Source organism: Corvus kubaryi, unplaced genomic scaffold, assembly GCF_017639235.1.
Source record: "Corvus kubaryi isolate FWS band 111438036 unplaced genomic scaffold, C.kubaryi_AGA036_p1.0 66, whole genome shotgun sequence".
NCBI classification, from domain to species: Eukaryota; Metazoa; Chordata; class Aves; order Passeriformes; family Corvidae; genus Corvus; species Corvus kubaryi.
In genome coordinates this window covers 13,108,900-13,133,393 of record NW_024582054.1, presented here as the reverse complement: position 1 = coordinate 13,133,393, position 24,494 = coordinate 13,108,900, and positions in this window count along the sequence as shown.

Sequence of the window (24,494 nt, the reverse complement as noted above, 5' to 3'; positions counted from 1 at the left end):
CCCAATTTAATTGTCTCAAAATAACAGTTCCTAAACTGCTTTGATGATCTCTTCTTTAACATTTTGTTTGACTGCACCTTGATTCATCAAATAGACCCAACGCAAAAATCTTTGTTTCTAGTAAATAGTATCCAATGGTTTCAAAGAACCTGTGGTGCTTTGTATCATTCATTTTCAAGAAGTTTTCTGTTGCTTTCTGTTGAAACCCAAAGCTCTCTTTATTAAAGGATTTTACACCAGTTTAAAATTTTGTAAAGAGCATACTTCAAATTTGTGCACTTTTGATTTAGCCAATAAAAACAATAAACTTTTTTGTCAGGCTCTTTAGAATAAAGAGATACTGACTCTGAAAAATCATCTGGTGCTTTCACTGAACCTCCTCTGAAAGCTCTGTGTACGTTTTTGGTGTGGCTATCTAAAGCACTCTTATTTAAAACCTCTTATATACAAAGACTTGGAATGAAACGGCCTTGTAGAAAACAGACTTTCATGTAGAATAAAAAGAGTACAAAGCTGAGCAGCTGGAAGGTGTTCAACGATTGGAAATCTTCACCTATTTAATGCATTTCTTCTTTGCCATTCTTGAAGTTCTATAGACTTTGGTTTGAATTAATTGGGTTTGAACAGCTGGCCCATGAAGACAAAAGACCAAAGACTTGAACTAAAATTCCTGTTAAAGATTTTAGCTAATAGTTCCTAGAAAGGACCATCAAGGCTGGATTTCAATTACCATTCGGTTTATTTGTACTTTACTGCAGGAGCTTCAGTCCTCTGCCTCGTGCATCCTATTTGGAACTTGTGCGTAATCATCGGAGCCAGTATCGTTCCTGTGGGGCTCTGTTTGGTCATTTAGCACATGCAAAGAGACTGTAAGTAGGCACTATGCAGTTTAAAGGTATTAGCTGTCATTTGTTGTCTAACAATGGGTTGTTTCTCAATCTGATGAATGTGCAAATGCCCTTGCAATATCTTTGTAGGCTTTCACTTAGTAGGCTTTCATGTCATTCTTGAGGTTCTCTAACATACACTGTACTGCCACATTACTACCGAAGAGCTATAACTCTCAATTGATCTGCAGATACATTGGTCTCCTTGTGGCATTCATTCCTACTGTCATCAGTTTTATGCTTACTTTGGGAAGTGTTACTACCTTCACTGACTCTTTTTAGGGAGGAATGCAATGCATTGCTGTGGCAAGCTGATACGACTTGGCACAATCTGGATTGTGTCAGATATTCCAATCCCTGTCACAAGGGTTGGTGTCTTCTGTGTTCTGCACCCTTACTTATACTGCATCATTTTTCTCCCACACTGTCTTCTAGCATACTGAATGACCTGATTCACAGTATGGTCTAGCTTTCATCATTAGTTTTGGAGTTGATCCAGTCTCTTTCAACTGCTGACCTAACTCCTTGGTTAAAATTTCTAAGATACTAAGGTTTCTTGCTATTCATCATGTTTTGTCTGAACTCACTTCATCAGAGAGACTGACCACTATAGACCCTCAAAGAAACCCCCAGGACAGAAGAACGTGTTTGAAAGGTGAGGAAAAATATGTTAATGATTTCAGGAAATTATCATATGTATGTTTATTCTGGGACAATCAATGAATATGTATGTACAGCACAGTATATAAACAGGAACTGTCCTGTACTCAGCATGCACAATATTTTGGAAGAGATATCCCCTTGCTCATCTGGCCAAATAAAGAATGCCTGCTTCCTCTCTTCTGGTGTTATGGAGTTTCTTTGATTTTTACTGAAGTTTTGGCTACACATAGGTTCTCTTCTCTGGAGGCACACTGTTCAGCATTCCACATCTTCTTCCATCTCAGCAGAATGTTTGCTTTTTTTTCCCTTAGCTATGCACAAAGTAGTCATTTTGCCTCTCTCCAGAATCCTGTCTGTGCTTTCATACCCATTTTCTGTTCTTGCTCTTTTGGTTTTTTTTTTTCCCTCCAAATTGTCCTTTCACTCTTTTAAATAGAACAGGAAAATCAGCCACAACCCTTCACAAAGCTCATGGCAGAGAAGCTCTTATCATTGTCATTGGTTGAAGCTCAGAGCATGACAGATCTATCTTTTGTCTTTTGTTTATTCAGTCCTTCTGTTTTCTGATGTGAGGCTAGCCTTAATCATATCAGTTGCTCAGGCGCTAGAATCTGGCCAGGCTTTTCCTTTTCTCATTCCAACTTGGATATAGCAGTGGTTAACCAATTTCTTGGAAGAAAAATGTCACAGAGCTACAGTCTCTCTGTTGCACTTTGAAAAGTGCAAAATATAATTGACAGGTCTAAGGACTTGTTAGGCACATTGGGAGAAGATAATATATTTCTGCGATGCTTGGAGATTTTTGATGTTTTATACTCCTGCAGTATTTAAATTATAGATCCATTTCAAAATATTTACCTCATTTATGTTTTCCAAGCATTTTGTTCCTTCTAAAAGCCATATGAGACTCTAACAATTTTGGAATTTTTAAATACAGTTTGTGGACATGTTGTAGGAAACTTTACTGCTTTTCTCTTAAATGGGCACAGAAGGCAAGTGTAAAAATCTGACAAATGAAAAGTTCAGAAAAACTTTGGCTCACAAAGACATAAGTGATTCTTATGAGATTGTAATAGTTCTTCATTGTAACGTCTCAGTTCACATGGGAAAAGATCAGTCCGAAAATGTGTCAATCTAGGCTGTGATGATGTCCTGCAAACAATATACATTAAAAGATAATAATTAATATGTTTTTCTTCCAGGCTGAATTAGAAAGTTTTAGCCATGAAATACAGTACTTATGCACTTTGAATAATATATTAAGCAGTGCCATCTTTCTTCATACTCTTTAAACAATGCTGTTTTGCCAGTATGCAACGTCCTTTTCAAATGACCTTTTTAATAGAACATGTTGAATTCTCTGAAAAGTCCAATTTAATTTGAAGACTTGTCTCTGCACATTGAACATATTGCCATTTTTTTCCTGGAGGAAAAGTACCTTGTCTTTAGTTAATTTATGCCCTATGTGGCAAGGAGGTACAGACCTTTTTAATAAATCCATCTATGATATTAAGAATATGCACAAGTCTTTATAAGACCATGTTTCAAATCAAGGCTAAATCTATCTCTACAACCCTTGCTGAAAGTGAATAGCTCTGAAAGAAGCAGGCTCAGGAAAAGTAGCAGTACTTATTATGTAAGAGAGAGAAGTCATCTTAATTAATATTTGATAATACTGAACAATTAGGCTGAAAAATTTATGCTTTTTACAAGAAAGTAATTGTAAGGATAGAGATATGCACTGTGACAAATGTGATATTATGATTTATTTTATGTATTCTAAAACAGGTAAAAACTTTGTATTGCTAAAAAATGTTTAATATATTAGGATTAGTCTATAAGACCCTTACTCAAAAACCAAACCCAAATAGAATCAGTACAGTGCATTTTATGTGTAAGTGCTCCTCACTGGCATCATGAATAAATCATAATTAGATGCACTTTCATGACTGTATAGCATGTTAGGTTTTTCCCTGCACAAATTTGTGGAAGAAAGGTTACTATGGTGACAGAATACTCGTTTGAATGATTTTATCTCAATTGCTGAGCATTGTTTTTTCCTGGCTTCTCTAGTATAGCTTTTAATTCCAAACTAAAATTTTGAAGCTATAAGAGATGTTTTAAATCCTGCTGCAAGGAAATGATGACCAAAATGTAAGGAGTCCCTCAAACAAATAAGCAAAGAGAGATAAGAAAAAAACAAGAAGGGAAAATGTGATTAAACTTTGTGCAGTAGCTAACTCACTCTGTAGAATCTACTTTCTCAAAGCAAAATAACGGTAACAGGTAATAATTTAAGAGTTTCAGTATTTTCCCCCCCAAACTAGTTTTGCAAAAGTAGACAATACATGATCTGCTTCTAAGAAATTTGGCCTTCTTTACAGTTGTCGAGTCATGAAGTTTCTTCAGCAATTTCGTAAGACTGCTGCTATAAAGCTGCAAGAATCCCAGCTCAAAGCAAAATGAACATAACCTACATTTACCAGGTGTTCATGGCACAGGAATATTATAATTCTTGTGACTAGAATCAGCCTGAATTCTCAAACCCCAATCTCATTATATATTTGAAGAACGATATATTTGTTGTTCAGTTTTGGTAGCTGATGCTGAAAGAAGCAAGGTCAAGTGTCCACCCTAGTGCTCAGAGCCCAGGTTTCTAGGTTCTGGAAGGAAATCTGCTATGTGAATTAGATTACAATGATTTTCATGGTCTTTAGCCTAGAATTTCAAGTCTATGTGCAAATTCTCAAGACCTTCTGTATCTGCTCTCCAGTTGCGTGGTACTAAATCATGTAGTACTCTACTGGTGCCAAATAGCTCAGACAAATAGCTCAAAGCTAGTCTGTGACTGTGTACATGGAACTTCAGGCACTGTAGTGTTTCTAATATGGACAGAATCTTGGTTTGAACCAAATTCTGAAGAACAGATGCTTTAAAATATCTCATAGATCTAGGTGTTTCCCTGGGAGAGAGCTATTTCTAGCCTCTATGGGCTGGACATGCTGAGACCGGCTTGGGATATTACTGTCACCAAATGTATCTTTTGTTGTTCAATTGCATGTGCTTCTGTTTGGGCATAAGCCCTCCTCACCTTCCCCTTTATTCTGACAAGGACAAATTTTGAGCATCTTGAGCCAGGGCTTAGATTTAAGTCACTAACAGAGACTGGTCCATCCTTTCTGCTAAGTGGAGGAAGGAAAGGGTTAAAAAATGAACTAGAGCTTCTGCATTTGCTAGAAGCAGTATCTATGTACTTGGATCCCATGCCTAGCCTTCTAGATATAAAGGAACAAGAGATATAAAGTGTGAGATACAAAGGAATAGGAGTGAATAGACTTGCTACTCTCACATTAGCTGGAGCAGCTGGAACTGGGTGAGAAGTTACTGTTCTTGCAAAATTGCTGAATCAGCTGGTCATGAAAATGGTACCAAAGCTTTTTTGTCTATGAAGTGCGTTAGCTTGGCAAGTTTGAATTGAAGGGGCTTCCTCTTTTTGTTTCAATTGGAAATATTTAAAATTGAAATTCTATTTAAAAGAAGTAAATGTTGGCTCATTTTGAATTAAATAATATAGCACTCTCATAAGCAGATCTGATGGGGGAAAGTAGCAACCATATGGAGGTATGCAACAACCTCTTCTACCTCGCAGCTATTCATGGAGTGCACATCTGTCTACACCCTCAGAGCTGTCCTCATGATTTGCAGTTGCAGTCTAGGCCAGGGCTCCTAATCTCTTTGTATTTTGTAGTATTACTCATAATTAATTTGAAGTTGCATGACTGGGTACACTATGTTTGAACTTAGGATATCTTCTGGAGGTCTCAAATGCCACACTTTCAAAATCCTAGGAAAGTCTAATCAGCATTTCATTATCATGTCTAGAGCAACAGAGAAGTGAAGCTCCAGCCTGCAATCTGGTAAGTCTTAATTTTGAAGACACCTTCCCAAGAATAAAGAATCTTGGCTGATAAGCCTTTCCACATGACTCACAAAGCTAAATATGCTTTTTATAATCATGGAGCTGAAAAACTGTGAACAGCTGAGTGTTTAAAACTGTACATTCAGCAGAGAGCTACAGACTAGGAATCTCAGAGAAGTTGCTTTAAAAAATGTTGGTGACTAAAGGAGAAAAGTGGGAGATGGAAAAAGCTATTTGCCTGAGCTATTCCATTTTTTTATGACCTAACATACTTTATTTCTATCTGTAGAAAAGCAGAAATAGAAATATTGCTTATGCAAGGAGATGGTGAAAATTGCTGCACCAAAAACTAATTTGGCAGAGTTGCCTGTTACTGAATGATGTACATGGCATAGCATCACAATGTGCCCAGGAGGTCAAGAAAGGTGAAAAGGCCTGTCTATGTAGCACCTGTTGTACCCTACCTGAAGTGCTGGGATAATTTCTGGGCCTTCCAGTACACAAGAAACATGGACAAACTGGAGTCAGTCCAGGGAAGGGCCATCAGCATGAGTAAAAGAGCATGTATCATATAAGATGAAGCTCTGATGTGTAACTCCGTAACTAGAATCAAACCTGTTTATATGTGGGTTTTTTTCTCTAGTTGTAGAATAAGATCATTATTTGGAATAATCCCCCCTTTTACATGTTCTGAACTTCTCAGTTTTTGCCAATCATGGCACTAAGATGCATTTTGTCATGCATGAATGATCAGCTGGGAGACCAGGATAAGAGAATTAGGTTTGCAGTAGCATTTTAAGACCTGCTTCCCTATAACTTCACCAAGGCAGAAGTGTCCAGTGTCATCGGGTTTGGTCTTTGATGTCAAACAGGGCTGGGAGAAGACTGTGGTCTCTTGTCAACACATTGTTTTCGAGTGATTTTTCTAGTGAAAAATGTGTGGCTTTTTTCTCCATCTGTTCTTGCTACAGCAGATCAGTCAGGCAATATGTACCAGAAAACTAGAAGAAAGGCAGAGCTTGGGGCCAAGTGCTGTCTCAGTCTCATCCACACTATTAAACTCTTAGCACGATTCCCAGTGAGGTTTATGTTCAGGTGATACTCAGGTATCACAGCATGATCCCCATCTCTGTTTATTTAGAAGAGATGTACATGTCACAGAACTGCAAGGTTCCTCCTGGACTGGAATATTTCTGAATTTGGCTGGAGGTGGCTAGGTTTTGTAAGTCTTTAAACTTTCGTGGTAAACCCTTTTTACCCCCTTCCCCTCCTGCCCTTTCCTCTCCCCCCCAACCCCCCCACCAATTCTCTTTACCAGGAAGCACAGCCATAAACATTTTCTAACTAACTGCGAAAAAAATCTGGGGGCTGGTTGGGTACCGTTTTAGCTGGGTGCACATTTTGTTTCTCAATTATTTACTGTTCTGCTATAAATACTATGTTGGTTTTGTGAATCACATGTCTGAGTCCTAAAACTCTTTTGCTCCAGGCTGATATCTTAACAGTCAAAAAGGACGTCAGCTTTATGGTGTGGATTTATAGCATACCCTGTAATTTGACCAGAGCTTGATTAAACTGTTTTGTTTAATTTTGATTTAGTTTTATTTGTATGTTTTTTTCTTTCAGAATGTATCAGCCAGACATTCCTGTCATTTCAGGACAGGCAGTGCAAATCTTTCTGTGGCTCACTGGACCAAAATTACATTGACTGTGATTAGGATGCAAATTGGTGCAGATATTCTGTGTAAAAAAAGGAAATTATTTGCTAGGTGGAATAGAGTCACTTTACTGCTGCTTGTTTTAGTTTATTTTAGTCTGTCTAAAGTCTATCTCTAGAGCAGGGATTGCAATCCAGAACATTGCTGACTTTGTGGTGACTTGGCTGACCTAAAGTCAGTTCCTTCGTCTTAATACTGAGTATCCACAATCCAGACACTAGCTTGGCTAGATGAACTTGAGCTTTTCTTTAGTGGAAATAAAATAGCCTTTTATTTGGCTTTGCCATTCTAGGATATATTCAAGGTTCACTTTTCAGATTTTTACAGGCCTAGCTTAGTTAAAGCACAAAACTGGACACTGTAGGCCTTTAATTTGCTCTGTGCTAGATCCTCTCCCATTTCATCAGCTGGACTTGTGGATCTGCTTGAGGGATTTCACTGGCACAACTAATTTTAGAGTCTTAGTCACTTTTGGCAAATTCTTCGGGTTTTGGAATCAGAATATTTCAAACACTTAAAGTCATCAAACTGCAGATAATTTTCCAGAGGTGCCACTGCTTGTCACTGGTACTAGAGGATACCTAGGATAATGGGTTCAAGTGCTCAGCTTACTCAGCTTAGTGCCAGTTCTGCTCGATGCTCCTATGAATGAGATTTCCCAGTTCCCTCTTGGCCGTCAGGCAGTCTGGCTCTCTGTTACCCTGATCTGTCTTCTTCCTTGCTGTTGTATATGTTTTGCTCAAAGATTTCTAATGCACAGGTGGAAAATATTGAGTCAGTTTAGAAGTTTACCTGGAGAGAAAAATGAAAAATTGAATAATTTTACTTCAGTTGCCAACATTATCTATTTAAACAGTTGTCAACACAAACCAGTGCTACTCATCGTTAAAATTTTAAGATCAGTTTGTGTCATCAAACACCTCAATGTGATTACTGCTCGTAAATTTTGGCTTTGCAACGACAGTCATTATGTGATATTGTCATAATGGTTTAACATGTATTTGCCACTGTGGCTTATTGATCCTTTTTTATTAGAGAAAAGTTTTGGCAAGTGAATAATGATATTTTTCATGTTTCTTCTAAGTAGTTTGTAGGGGAAAAATCGTGAACTTGTTGAGAAAGTAAATAAAGCATTTTAATGCGGCTGTGAGTATGTATAGCTTCCTCAGACATTCACATGTACAAAAAAGGAAGCCCAACTTGTCATTGAATTAGTTCTGCAGGACAGACATGTTTCAATATCTGATTTGGAACAGTTAAAAAATTTAACTATTGGTTTGTAAAGGAGCAGGAGTCTCAAAGATGTGCACATTTCACTATTTATGAGGAGCAGTTCCTGAATCTAAACAGAAGGAATAATTAGCCAGCTGCATAGAAGGGAAGTGAATGGTGAAATCTCTGTTCTCACTTGGCCAAAATGTTTGGAGTTTGTGATGTGAATGGTAGTTGACTGAAAAAGTAACTAGTTCATCCTATGGCAGTATTTTGTTCTTAGGCTTTTGTTCTGAGGGAACAAATGGATTACTTTTAGGAGATAAATCTCTATTTGATGGCCATCACTTTTTAAACTTCATTGAATTTCACTTTACTGATTGTTCATATATCTTAGAAATATAATACTGTGTTTTAAATCCCCCAGATGATATTAGGAGAATAGTTCTCTCTCACAGCTAAAGCATACAGTATATTTTAGAATATGTATTCATCTCTGCTTAGTGACACAATAAAATATTCATTTTGTAGAAGCTGTATTTTTATGTTAAAATCTTTCCAGTTGTGCAAAATTGGAATTGGCTTACTATTGGCTCATAAAACTACAGATTAATGGTTCCACGCCCTATTTACTACTTCCTCTATCTATGTCACTCTTTAGAACAGAAAACATTCTCTCTGATCTTTAAATACCACTTAAAGCATTTTTCATTTGAAATTAATTTTTTTCCTGTCCACCACTGTTATCTGAATAATTCTAGTTTTCTTACTGAATGTAAAATGATTTTTTCCTTCTCCTTCTAATCATAAAATAGTGGTTAAATTAAAAATATTTCAAATTTCTCTTTTTACTGTTACTGCCTTTAGGAAAATCAGCATTTTTAAAATTACAAATTGAATTATACTTTTATAAAAAATATTTGGATGGATGTCAAGAAAACATTATCTATTTTGTACTAGATGTCTGTAGTGGCAGTATATGATTTTTGATTTATAACATGGTGCTTTTAATGAGCTCGTATTTTAGTGTTTCCCAATTTATCCATTATATACAACCAAATTATTTGATAATTAGATCATTTACCTTTGACATCTGATACTTCCATCAAGAAAGAATGCATAGGTTTTTTTCAGAAATTTAATTAGTTATTTGCAATCTCTTTTTATATCTCTTCTCTTTACACATGCATGCACACATGCACAAATGTATATAAACAGCAAAAAAAAAAGCTATTATAAGAACCATACATGAAAAAGTTATTCCACAAAATTTCTATTTATTTAAGATGAACCAGGATCTTACCATTTATCAGAAAAAAGTTAGGGTGACAGCAATATTAAAGATTAGAACTTTAATGACTTTCTCATTCTGTAAAAATGGCATTAAAAGACAATTTAAACTATTATTCAGAGAATTTATCTTGCCATTCTCGCAGCATTACTGCCATTTCAGTTTTACCTACTGCATATGCGACAGAAGTCTTCAACGAATTTCTACTCACCTTAAATTAGAGGAAGACACTCTGGTATTGGGAGCAGGGTGTCTGTCACATGAGAAAATTCAAAAGCACCTCCTAGAAATAATGCTGCTTATGACATAGCTTTTGCAGAGTAATGTTTTAAATGTTCCCATATTATCACTGTGATTCATTTTATAAAGGACCCTTTTCTCTATAACAGTGCGACACAACATTGCCCACGGATGGATATCTGTGTATATTGATAGGTTCACTAACGCTTAATAAAAATATCTCAATCTTAGCTCAAAGAGGAATTCTGACATGACTGAAACTAAAACCAAGTATTGCATTTAGATTGGTAGAGCCAATAAATAATGCCAAATATTACTTAGGATTTTCATTCCGTAATTTTTTGGGAAAAAATAATCACATGGACTGTCTCTGATTTTTATAGTTATTCAGTCTTATAATTCACCTTAAATTATGTAAAACAGTATTGAAAAGATAGCCATACAGTACTAGAAATGGCAGTCCCCATACTGTGTTATCTATTCCTAGAATTGATCAGGAATTTGCATAAAAGTTAGAGGAACACATATATCCCAACTCTTTGACAGCAAGAGGTTAGAGGTTCATTGAAACGTATCAGATGGCATTGAAAAAAAATGCTAATAAGGAGCAATGGCCCTAGGCCCTCCCCTATTTTGGGCTGCTTAATGCATCACAGCAGTCAGCTCTACCTTGCATTAAAGCTGAAAGCTGAAGGAGTTTTGACACTTAGAGCCTTCCTGATTTTGCTTGTGACCACAATTCTGTTTAAAAATGCAAAATATTGTGTTAGCTTTATTACTGAATTTATACTTTCTGCATTAAAAAATTATTTATGTGGAAGAATAAAATGCTCTTTTAACTTCTCTATCATTAGTAAACCAATCATTTTTGTGAGTTTTGCTATGTTGAAGCTTCGACAGAAATTCATGACTGTAGAGAAGAAATTCACCAGTCTTCTTCACTTTAAGTGTCTGTAAGGTAATAATAGTCCTGAAAACCAACAAATGTCCATGCCTACTCACCTTATACCCTTCAACCCTCATCCACCTAATATCCTGAAATCTGAAATTTGAAAGAGCTGAAACACTGTGTTCATAAATAAAATAATTAGAAGAAAGATGCAAGTTTGAGAAGTCTGATTCTTAGCCAGCAGCTGTAAAGTCTGTGCAGGAAAGAAGATATTTTAGTCTGGTTTTAAAACTCATGTAGCAAGATATTAATAGTACTAAAGGGATAGATGAAAAAATGAGCACTTACTTCATCCAAGCTGACCAGGTTGTGACCACAGACAAACTTGCTACTAGGTGGTTACAGTCAAGGTCAGTGAATTCTTGCCAAAAACATAGGCAGCAACTGCAGGGAACTACCTCCTTTGGAGACAAGGTGATTTCGTTGTATGTACCTGCATATACTTATATACTTAATATTAGCAAAAAGCTCTTTTTCCCCCTCATGATCCAGCTTCTCCCATGCTGTGCAAGTTACAGCTGCAGAGAATGTTCCCCCTAATCTCCATCTTGCTTTCTCACAGAGACCTGCTCCATTTCTCTGCCATGGTATTTCCAGTCCTCCCTGATTCCTTTTTGCTCTGCTCATTAGTTCTGCTCTGTTTGATGATCCATCTTCCCCAAGCTATTTTCCTGTGAAGAAAATAAAGATTTTTTTTTCCTTAAGAAAGAAAAAGTTAAAATAAGAAAATGTTTTCCTTCAGGGCCTGAATTTCTCTAGTTTGAGGCTGTGATTTCCAATGCTGCTACCAAGACTCTTCACCAAAGGCTCTCAAAATACTTTCAGATGATGTGCTGTTAGGTTGTAATGTTTTTGGACAAAATCTTAATCTCATTTCCTGACATGAAAGGTTCCATGTCCTATCTTTTGTATAGAAAATTATCTAATATTTTTAAACTTTGATGTTTTGTGTTGCACTTGCCAAAGAGAGTTAACACGTCACATGATTTTTTTCTTCACTTCATAGACAGAATATTTAAGATGCAGGATTTGTATGAAATCTTTTTGTCATTTACTTTACTTAAGAAGATGGGGCAAGGATAATAAAAAACTCCAACAATCAACCAAACAAAAAACCCCAAAATCCGCACCCTATCAAAAAACAACATGTGTGGATTTCAGGAGGGAAGATCTAAATTATCAATATTGTACATCAGGATTGACATCTGATTTATTGCTCAATAGTGCTTTAGCTAAGGGCTTGAATAGACCCAGAATTCTTGCTATACAACACTAGAATTGAACTCACAAATCTTCTCAGAAGGAGAAGAGAAAGTGATTGCACTTCCAAAAAAATCAATATCATGTTAAGTCCCATATCTTTGGAGAAAAGCATCTTTCTACATGTATCTAACTTTATACCATAACTTCATAACACCCACAATTCTAGGATTACAAACAATCATACTTAAATCTGAATCTTCAGTATTTTTTCTTTTACCTTTTTTGTGTGTCCTCTTGGATTTGGATTAAGGGCTGACACAATTAGTATCAATTTTCTTGTTGTATGTTTGCATCCTATTTTAATACATGAAAGTTGAAATGGGCTTTCTTTTGCTTAGTCTGAATAATGTATGAATTATTGGATTTCAGACCTTTCAAGACCATTTTTCTTAAATATGTAGTCCTATTATTTTTTATAGTATAGTAGTAGAGACAAAGTAAATATTATTGATTTAACTTGATGAATTTACTTTGATTCTTTCTTGGCAGTTCATAAGACTTCCACAATACATAAATTTAAAAAAATTTAAAATTTCTATGGCAGTGATCAATTTGCTACTAGGTGGTTACAGTCAAGGTCAGTGAATTCTTGCCAAAAACATAGGCAACAACTGCAAGGAACTACCTCCTTTGGAGACAAGGTGATTTTGTTGTATGTACCTGTAAAGTTTTGTATAACATGGGTTATAACTCATATTCAACTGAAGTGCAACTAATGTTAAACCAGGCAGAAGAAAGGATCAAAACGTATCTGTTGGCTTTGAACCAGGTGTGAGTCTCTAGAGCCTTCTCTTACCTTGTATCCTTTGCTGATGGTTTGATAGGTTCTTTCTTACCACCACTGTCAGCAGTGTTGTTCTGTGTTGTTCTGTCCTTATTGCTCCTATCTTGCCTTTTTAGTGACAGGAATTATTGCCTCGTGGAAGACAAGAAGAAAAATGGATGGATTAGCAGGTGAGAGTTGAGATTGGGAGGGAACAAAATGCCTTCTTGTCTTAAAAACCCAGCAGATGGGAAGGTGTTTATTATTATTCACTGTAGTGTCCAGTCTGTTATTAAAATGAGTAATTAAAGTGGTCATCCAAATTCAGTATGTCACAAAGTGTTTGCACCTCACGGTGAAGGTGATAAGGCACATGAAGTGTTCTCTGTGTGAGCATTGTAACAATTACTAGGCAGAAAAGTCTAACAGTTTCAGACTTTAAAAAATCTGGTTTGAGGGGTCTTTCCACAGAAAAACTTTTCTCATGTTTGCTACTCTTTCAAAACTTGGGACCAGGTTTTTAACCTTATGCATGTTAGAAACAAGAAATTGAATATTTTAAAAAATTTCATCCTTTTTATTGAAGGTTGATAGCAAGAGTTTTCAAAGCTTCATCCATATTTCTATGTTCTGACCCTGCACAGAACCTCCACTTTCATCTTTTCATATGCAGTTCTTTGCAGGGACAGTACAATGCAGACTTTATTTCACTGCCTATAATACTGATTGATGTAGGTGATGAACAGTTCCATGACCTCTAAAGAAATAGAACTTGAGTTTTCACAATTTGGGATAAAGAAAAATGGGCAGTAGCAGCCTCAGAGATTGCTTGAATCATGCACAAAGAGGGAGCAGTTGTACGCACTCATGGACAAATGGATGTGTAGGAAGCTCTGGCAGAACTCATTTAGGGTGATGTACAAAACTGAGCAGTTCAGTGACAGAAAGTGAAGCCAACTCTCTGATTCCCTAGATTTGAGTGATGGCTGTTTCAGAGATAAACTGTGAAAACATTGTGGACGAAGAAAGGAGCAGTCAAAAACTTCAAATTGCAATGGACAAAAGAAGACAACTCAAACTAACTTTAGCAGTTCCAAGTATTTTTGCTGATAAAACAGATGTCCATGGGCATCTGTTGGATAACTATTTTTGTTAATAGTGAGTCCTGAAGTGTGTGATTGTACTTGATTGTTTCTTCTAACAGTTTACTGCAGTATATGGCTCTAGATATGTCAATATGCCTCCCTTCTAAATGTCAATGGTTATTAGGAAAGGAACATAATCAATTGTGTGATGAAAGGACTGGAATTATTACTGTCTAGACTTATACTTTTTACATTACAAAGGCACCTACAACATTTGTCTATTGACAAGATTTTACTCAATAACCCCAGATCAATGGGGCAATCATGCCAACTGCTGAGATTAGCCATCAAAGTTTGTCCAGATGCTTAAATTCTCTTTTAAGTACCTAGGTAAGATGGCTTTATCTAACTCAGATAAGGTAAGGAAAACACATAAGTCTTTTGGTTTATATATCTGGTAGTATTTTCAAGACCAGTTTTCACTCAGTCATAATGAGTGGCCATTTCCAAGAAAAATTTAATTTCATTTAATGAAATATCTCTGCTATTTAGAATTCATGAACTTCAAGCTACCTAACTTCTTACAATATGAGGGACCTGCTTTGTGGAGAAGGAAGCAAATTGCATACATAACTTGACTTTCAACAGAACTTGTTTCTCTTGCACAGCATTTCCATAACGGATACAGAAAGTTTAGGGAACTGGTGTAGAATGTGTAAGCAAGTGGCTGAAAATTCATACTGAGAGTATCTATCTGTTGTTTACAAACTGAAAAGAGGAGCAAAGCAAAGTTTCTCAAGTAGTATTTGTTGTTTTCATTAAAGGTTTGGACAGCAGAATAGAGAATGTCCTTATTAAATTTTCAGACCAAAAAAACCCCAAAAAGCAAGAGCAGGAAAACTATAAGCACCTGGGAAAATTAGAATGTGAAATGTTGATTGATTGGAGCAATAGGGTGAGTCAGACACAATGCAAATCAATCAGAGAAGGGGCAGATTCCTACACATGACTATAATAAGCTATGTGCATGCAAGATGGGAAATGTTAGAAAAGTTGAAGTTCTAAAGACGAGGATCTGCAGCTTTTAGAAGATTAACAACTAAACAAGAGACAACAGAGACTTGGTGCCCTGCCTTGTAATAAAAGGTAAAAGGTTTATTAAACTGAACCAGGGAAAGGGCTTGCTAAACTGTAGAAAATGGATTTTGAAACACTAAGGGTAGTCAAGCCCCCAAACAGGATGATTGTCTCTGTAGATCTTTTGGTATACAGTGACAAACAAAGTACAGCAGTAGTTTAAATGTTCATTAACCGTTCGTATTTCTGGTGGTTTTCATTCAAGGTATTATTTCTTTTTTAAATGCTGTTCATACATTGAACATATGTTCTCCTGGGCTGTAAATAATGAAAAAAAGACCAATTACATATCAGTATATAAGGCAATGTATCTGGAACAAACGTTTTGTCATCATTTCAAAGATAACTGATAAAATACTTGGATTTGACATTTCAGATATTTCTGAAATTCCTTCATATAAAGATGAAAAATTGGGAAAGATAAAAGTGGCTCATAATGCCTCTAGGTACTTAGTCCCATTGTTGTTGCACCTGTGGGTGCCCTATACCATTGCCTAGAGTATCTGCATGGACCATAAAACAGGTTGTTGAGCTATAAGGATAGCTCCAATTAGACCCACAAATAGTTTCAATGGAGTCAGAAGAGCTGGTTTGCAAGAAAAGCCATTAGCAGAGCTTTGCTCTGCATTCTGGTACTCTAAGTCTCAGAAAAGCCCTTAAAACATAAATTCTTTCTGTTCCTATTATTAGAGTGAAAGGTTCTCTTCTGGCATTGTTAGATAGTGCTTCAGTATTAAGAACCAAAGCACTGTACCAAAAAATCTTGCGTAGCTGGATTGCAACTGCTGACAAGAATTCCTGATATTTACAGGCATGTTTATAGTCTAACTCTTCAATGATTAATTTAGGTTAAAGATTTGGGGTTTTTTTTGGCTGTTGAAGTTTGCAGAAATCCTACACATAAGTTTACTTTTTCACATATGGAGCACAATGTCAATAGAGGTAAAGGAATTTGCTCATTGTTTTCAAGAGGATTGAGTTGGACTTTGGGAGTGGTTCTACTGTCTTTTTGGATATATGTGTGTAAAGCTAAGCATGCAGGCAAATCATGGTCAAAATTGCCTCCTGTATTCACTGTTGTGAATGGAAAATGGAGAATGCTCGAACAGTCCTTTTAAGATTATACTTTAAGGGTTTAAACAGTTATGAAAAAGATGCTCCATCAAGATAATAACACAAGTATAACAAACAATCTCATGTCAAGATAATTTTCTTTCTAAAGAAACCCTGTTTTTCTTGCTATTCTTCTCTGTCCTGCTTCTCTTTGCTTCAGATGCAAATGACCTCATTATCAGTATAGATGGGAAGGCATTCAGAGTGATTTTACTCAATGGCTCGATGCACTAAATACTTGAAATTTTACAGTATCAAGCAAACTTACCTAACAGGATTCTGGACAACAGAATATGAGTGTGAGATATGCCCTACCTTTGGCCAAGACAAGAAGTGGTTAATTAGCTGCACTGGGAATAGGAAGGAGGACCAGTCTTTTCCAGTAAACACTGTCCAGTGCTCATTTTCTAAAGGGAAGGCATTATTGTGTTGGCTAATTAGAAACAGGAAGCAAAAGAAGGAAGCCTGTTAAATTTGTGTTTGCACAGAAATGGGCAGCAAAAACTCTGTAACTAATTATGGAAGAAATAAATGTTGCTCCCTTTAGCTGCAAAGTTTAAGTTTGTCAAGAGATGTGATTTGGACATAAAGAGTAATGACCTAGGAAAAATTTAAAAAAACATGTAATTGGGTCATAGAAAAAGTTCATTTGACCCTGGAGTAAGGACTTGAGGCTGATTGAGAGGACTTTTTGGTAATGTTCTTGTTTCTTTCTTGTCAAACTGTATTAGTATGCCAAGAGCACAAACACTTCTCTTCTCTGCCTGTAACTCTAAAGCTTGAAGTACAGAGTGTTCTTCACTGAACATGGAAACATTGTGCATGCTGGCATGTGATTTAATGCAGAAATATATGAGGGATTTATGAACTTTCTGGGAAGCTGCAGACAAGTATTTGAATGAATGCATACTTATATATGCAGAAATCCTTGTGCTGGCCCTTTTTACTGTGCTTCATTTAATTAAAGCTTTAAGATACATGTTTCAGTCTTAGTACTTTGAATAATAAGAAACAGCAATATTAAATTTCTCTTTCCCTGACCACTCCCAGGTCATGTTACAGTCTGGTGACATTGTCAGTAGATCAAGGTATCTTGCTGAGTTTCCAGGGCAGTTTTGATGCCGGTGACTTCATCACCTACCTTTCTAATAGGTCCAGAAGTTTCCTATTCCTTGAAGGTGATGGAGTGCTTCCTATTAAAAATCACCCAACTAGTCACATCTTAATGCCACAGATGGCACTGTAGAGGAGAGGTACAGAAACCAATGCCTTATTAAAAGACTAATGGTTCTTTCAGTGCACTGCAGTCAGAACAGCCTCTTCTGCAGAACGGTTTTATTTTCATGGCCCACACTGACAGGCTAATAAAACACCTGTGGTCTGTTTGTCATCTTCTACAAGTTACATTCTACACACTGTGCATAACCTTTTGCAAAAACTCTCCTTTGACTGCAACAGACAATGTGAATGTAAAGGAATTGAATCAGCAACATGTTTTAGAACAGGTCTGTTGCCATCTGAAGTGTTAGCAGAGAAGCTTTTCTTGTCTCTTCTGACAACTGAGGACAAGATCCTGGTTCCATAGAAGTCAACACACTACCAGCTCCCTCACAGAGCTTTTCTTCCTGTGAACAGTGTCAGACTTTTTTTGAGAATTCTTTTCCTGTTGGTAATTATTTTTTTCTGTATAATGCTGGCAAAACATCCTAAGTGTGTAGGATAGGGAAAATAAATTAAGACTTCTGCGTGTTTACAAATAGGCGAAGTCAGATCCAGTGATGGGAAAAGTGTGGTTCTGTTCATTACTAGTCCTACTTCTATTCTTTTAACTGGCTTGTTTCCTCAAGTTTTCATAGCTGAGATGAGGTTCTTGACAAAATTTTCTCTTCCAAATCTGTTTAGAAGATTTGTCTTAAGGTTGCATTTAACACAAATGATACAAAAAGGAGATAGTTCACTGAGAGATAGTGGCTTGAGATCCATAGTTTATAAACCAAAAATAATCCTGGCTGACACAATGTGCAAAGTATCCAGTTGCTGAATGAATGATTCAGTTAATGGGGCAGTTTAGCATTTGTGGCTTCATTCTAGGAAAGTATTAACATGACAATCAGTACAGAGCTAGCAGATGGCAGCCCTGGAGTAGGATTGCCCAGAAAATAAAACAGTTTTTTTAAAAATTGTGAGGTTTTGGCAGTTCTTTGGTACATTGGAATGAAAACGATACCTTCAAAATGTGAGCACTAAATGTCTGAGGGACTGTGTGAAAATTTGTTTATATTTTATGCTAGGGAATAATTATGTGGAGAACTATGGTAGCAAGGGTATCTTAATTGCAGCCAAATGTTGTCCACTTTTGTACAAACTAACCATTAATTTTCTCACACAGAGACAACATGTTTTAATGAGAAAGCTGAAAGATGAGAGTCTAGGTCTCCTGGGTTATGGGGAATTGTCCCAGAGAGCAAATTTACCAGCTGAGGTGAACAAGTCGCGTATTTTTGAATAGAGCTCAAATCAGGGAGATAACAAAACTTTAGCTACATCTGGTACTGCATTTTGAAATTTTGGATTATTTTGTCTGTAAGGATGTCAAACAACACTGCAAACAGGTATTTTAAAAAGCATTGACTGTAAAATTGAAGACGTACTATAAACACTATAAATACGTATGTAGTTATGAGGTGTTAGTCTTCCAATTTTCTCCTCTGTTCTTTACAAATGCTTTGCTTTTATTTATGAGTCTCCAAACAAGGATTACCCTCAAAAAAGAATCAGAGTGAACCAACCTTGGCAGTCTGAGAAGCTGGATCTGCAAGGACCACCAAGCACTCTGTAGATTTACTTTTTTGGCATAGAACTAGGTAATTTCATGGAATCTTATGTTTTATATCTCTTTTTGGATGTAAAAGGGATCTCCATCCTAACAGCAAAGCTCTCCAGAGCTTTACTGTTAGCTTCAATGGTGCCAGGTTTTAACTGTTGTGTGTTTTTGTTGTCTTGTCAGATGCCAGATGAATGAGCAAGTCCCTCATAGTGACTTTAGACCTTTACCATTAATTCCATTAACTTTTGATTTTTGAGCTAAGGATTTTATTGGGTTAGTTAGAAGGTCGTAGCAGACTAATGCACCACTTCTAGTGTCTTCTGGACTTTAGCAGGCATGATGACACTTCCAAATGTAGTCTCACTGCTGTCAGGCCTATTACCAGCAAACATGAGCAATTTGACATCTGTTTGAATTGCAAACACTTACGGCTGTTGTGAGCCGTTGTTTATAAAATGCCACTTTCTATTTCTCATGAGAAATTAATACCTATACAGCAAAGATTTAGAGGTACTCAGTGTTCAAATTCTGAGGGGAATGCTCGTGTTTATATCTTTATGTTGTGTTCCTGCCAGCTTTCTGGTTCAAGGTCTTCAAATGGGTGAATTTTCCAATAATAGCCTGATTGAATGCTCATCTGTGTGAACCATTCATTAGAATATTTATGAAAAAGCAGTTCAGTATGGACCTAGAACAGAATGAGCTAGTTTAAAATATCCTTTGTTCTGTATGTGTTATGCAGTATTTCCTTAGCACTAATTCTGATCACTGTTTCAAAAACATGACTTACAAATCACTCCATAACTTAGTGTGGTTGGTTGGTTGGTTGGAAACCTGCCTATTTATTCTATTTTTATTTTGATTTCTAGTCCCAAGGTGAGCTCACACTGCATGTTGATTAGAACCATACAGCACTTTTAATAGAATATCCTATTGCCCTGACATGAACAAGAGCTGCTACACATTCACATGATTCTAACAGTAACATTGTTCTTAGCTGCACTATTCAGGATCGAGCCTGGTGCAGGAAAATTAGATACAGACCTAAAGTTTGTTACAGGTTTTCACTGTCAATTTATCCATCTGTTGTGGCTTTTCAAGGGGGAAATCTCCAAGGATAGGTTTGGCAATGCAAATTGGTATAGAATCTGATTTTGCAGTTTTCAGTTGCTATTTTAAATGTCATTGTCCATCACAAAACAGAGATAAATAGATAATATTAAAGTAGTATATTGAAATGTAAATTTATGGATTATAAATAGACATTTAGATATTGTAGTTCTGAATAAGTGGAGGTTGTTGAATATGATTTTTTTCCTTGAATTTTTTCATATATGTTTTAATTTTCTTCACTATTTAACATCCCAAGTAATATGTTCTACTTTCCCAGACTTTCAAAGCTTTTCTGTGATAATTGCACTAGACTAGAGTAGTCTACCAGGTGATTCTGACCTTTGGAAAATGTTTATGGAGGGAAGGAGTTTTGAATGGTATGCATAGAAAATGGTACATGCTGAAAAATCTTGCTTTGAGTGCACAATTCCATTGAATCTTGAATTTGCAGCTTGTATGAAAACAACATTTCTGACTTATAAGAGTTTATTTATTAAATGCATTTATCTGGCTTCAGTATTTGGCAATGTGCTGTATGTATGGTATATCAGCAACCATTCAGGGTTAAGGTAAATCTTTTTTATGTGAGAATATCTAAAGGCACAAGATACAAAACACCTAATATATGCTGCAATTCACTAGCTTTTCAATGCATTCTTACTGCTGAAGAGAAGAAAATAACTCTGAGTGCAAACCAAGGGCTCTTTATTTTGCCAGTATACTTGGAGTTACCTATTGCATGTTGGAGCTACCTAGATATTCCACTATTCAAATGGCTGAAAGGGCAGCTACAATCTGACAAGTAATTTTAGACCAGAAAGAAGGACATGTGATAGGATACCTTGTGTAAGGACCTTGTACAGAAGTGTAGATCTAATATGTCGACCCCAGCTGAATTCAGAATGGCAGAGGACCCATGAAGAGTCAGCCTGGAGGTCAATCCATATAGCCCAGCATTCCGTCTCTGACAATGACCAAAAGCAGATGCGGAGGGAAAAGTGTAAGAACAAGGTAAATATGGTTCCCCAAACTATTCCTCTAGCATCCAGTTATTTGCAGCTCAAGGGCTTGTGGAGACAGCTGTAGTTTCTCTTTATTTTATAGCATAGCAGATATCTCTTCTGTGAGCTTTGCTAATCTCTTCTGGAAGTCCTGTAAATGTTTACACTCTACAGCACCTTGAGGCCAGCAGTACTGTAGCTAAAGTGACTGTATGAAGAACAACTCTCTTTGTTCTGGGCTGCCTTCTTCATAGTTTAATTTCACATTCCTTTTTTTTTTTTTTCTTGGGAGAATTAATGGCAAATCAATTCTTATACAAGCTCTCCATGACACATCTGATCTTAAAAAACTCTGTCTTATTCCCCTCAGTCTTTTCTTTTACCTTCCAAAGAATCCTATTCTACTTAGTTATTTTTGATGCAGAAGCTGGTATTTGACTTTGCTTATCCTTATGGTCTTTACTAAAAATTTTCAGCTCTACTATGATCTGTTTGGTATGGGTAGTTCAGGAAAATCTGCCTCTTCATTGTCTGCTCCTTTCCCAGACTACTTAGCAGTGTGTTGAACAACACTGTCCGCTGCTGCAAGGGAGAATATGAAGAAAGCCCTAAGAAGAGGAATAGAAAGAAGAATCACAGAAAGAGAAATCACAATCGATGGCTTGGCTTTCAACTCTGTCATTATGAGAATGCCTCCCTGAAGTAGACCATGCCAATATTGGGTGACCATGTCAGACTGAATAATAAATCTGGCTGACATTATAGGCAGTTGTTTTAGTTTACAGCTTTAATAAAATTGCAGTGAAATGTAGTTATGTTTTGTGTGATTATTTATCTATCTATCTATCTATCTATCTATCTTTTTACTTATTACAATTACGAAAGGGCTTCAGTTGCTGACAATCAGTTCCTTGTCTGAGTTTGATTTATGACTATGGAAGTAGGAACAAAAGGGTCAGCTTTAATCTTGTGTAGGCAGTTGAAAGTTTAACAGATATCCCTTTCTCAGATGTCAGAATGTTAGTTTCTGTTTTCTGAAACCTGTGTGTCTTGAAGATGCAGACCCTTTGTGTCCTTTGGGGTGCTTTGATATTCCACTGAAAATTGCTGCTGCTTGTGGGAATAGTGCTGTGTGTTTTTCTCTTCCCATCTGAATTCTGCAGTTTAATTTCATCCTCCTGTAGCAATCCCTGCTACTGTTATGATTGCTCTATTTGCTCTTGGTGCTGTAGTAAAATGATAAGGGAGATCATAATGGATTGACTGTCACAACAGATAAGCAGCTGTCCTCCAGTGTCTGGGAAAAACCTTTACCAAGTCCTATAACATACAGATATGGAAATATCCCTAAATGCTACGGATTGTTTTATGTAGAAGTTCAGAGCAGGTGATTGCAATGATCCTTAGCTGTACCTTGTTTTCTTCATAGACAAATGTCAAGACAAATGTAGGGAAAATATGAGAACATTACTTTGACTTACTAGTGTGCAAAAAGTCTGTCCTTTTCATTTTGAGGATCTGTTGTTAAAAATCAGAATTGAATTCAAGTGTCAGATTAGATGGGTCACACAGTGGTGACCTGAATGATACTCTATCCATCATGAGATCATTATGGCTTGTCAGGACCAGCGTGTTGAGCCTGCATGCAAAGAGTTATTGAATTAATCATCTTGCTAACTGTTGAGCAGGTAACATTATTCAGAACAATGATCTTATTCAAGTGAATCCAGACCTCAAGTCTGAGTAGCTCTTGATTAATTTAGATGATTATCAATCTTGAGCAATAATGCTCAAGAAAGGAAAGGCTGTTAAAAAGATATGCTTTCTGTAAAGGGAGTTCAGCAAACTGGCACAATGTAGTTTTGATACATTTATATGTGAATTTGTGTTTTAAACAGTTGCTTTCAACAATAAATTTTCTATTTGTTTAGAAACTAGAACAAAGCTTTACAACTCACTTATAAATCAGTGAAGAAACTAGACATGGCTCTCATGGCTGAAATCTTCACTGCAGCGTGAAAGGCATTACAACCATTGCATATCAAAATGTTTATTAAGAGTGAAAGACTAGAGCCACTTTAGGAGCAAATTTGATACACAAGGAAAGAACAAAAAATGCAGCTTCAAAATAATTTTAAAGGTTTTGCCTTGTATCATACATGGCACCATCTTGGTCTTGTCATTAATTTAAAAATAGGACAAAATCTGACACCATTCCTGCTCAGGAAGTCTCTAAAGGTCCCAGATAACTTAATGGCAGAGAGGCAGTTCCCTTGGACTCAGTGACACTATACTTAATTTCCTTTTACCAATGCCTGTGTGTCTTCCTGTACAGGAGCTGCACGTCTGTGCATCCAGCGGGGAAAAATAAATGCAATTTCAGTGCAAAGTAAATCCTTCCAAGGCCAGAGTGACAGACTGAGTTCAGTAAGACCACATATAAATGAAGTTACATATGTGGCCTGATGTTCACAGAGCAAGAATGGTTTCATGGCATAACAGGTATAAAGAGGAACCCAATCCTGTAGCCCAGAGGACCTGACTTCTGGGGCATAACCAGAAGATGCTGAAAGTCCACGGTCAGCCTTTGGTTCAGTGTGAGGAACAGCAGGCATTGCTACTTTAACCAGAAACATAGAGGAAGGAGGCAGAATTGTATGGCTAACAGCATTTTGTGAGACTACTGGCTAAAAATTTTGTGAGGTTACTGGCTAAAGCCTTCTGGGAATTGTCAAACACAGGTTGCAGCATCTCCTCCAAATACAAGAACTGAAGCATGATTTCTTACAGAATTGCCCAGACCCAGAAGAGTCTGTGTCCATTGATCAGATAAAGAGCCTAAAACCTAATGTCCTGCCAGGGCTAGATGCCTGTTTTCTAGGTGTTCTGATGTCACTGCCACAAATTTTCAAGGAATCCGAAATCCTTGATCATTTGTAAATGCAAATGCTGATTTTTCTTCAAATATTGTTGGTTAACAGGCCTTACATCATGGTGTTTTAGAGGGAAGCCAAAGACTTCAGTAACCTGACAGCATGTTGTAAGATATAAATTTGCCCTGTCTTCCTCTCTGTAGCATAATCTAAAGTGTGAAGTGCTGTATTTTATATGTAAAGGAAAACTGACATTTTAAACTGAGTAGGTTTTTTGAAGTAGAATTTTTTCTGCTTCACTTGTGCCATTGATTCCAGCATTCTTAAGAGGGTGTTGGGGACATTACCTCTAATTCTGGAAGTAAACCTCCATTAACCTTAAATGTTCAAAATCCTAGTAAGAAACCAGCTTTGAGACATCATTCTGGATATGCACAGTG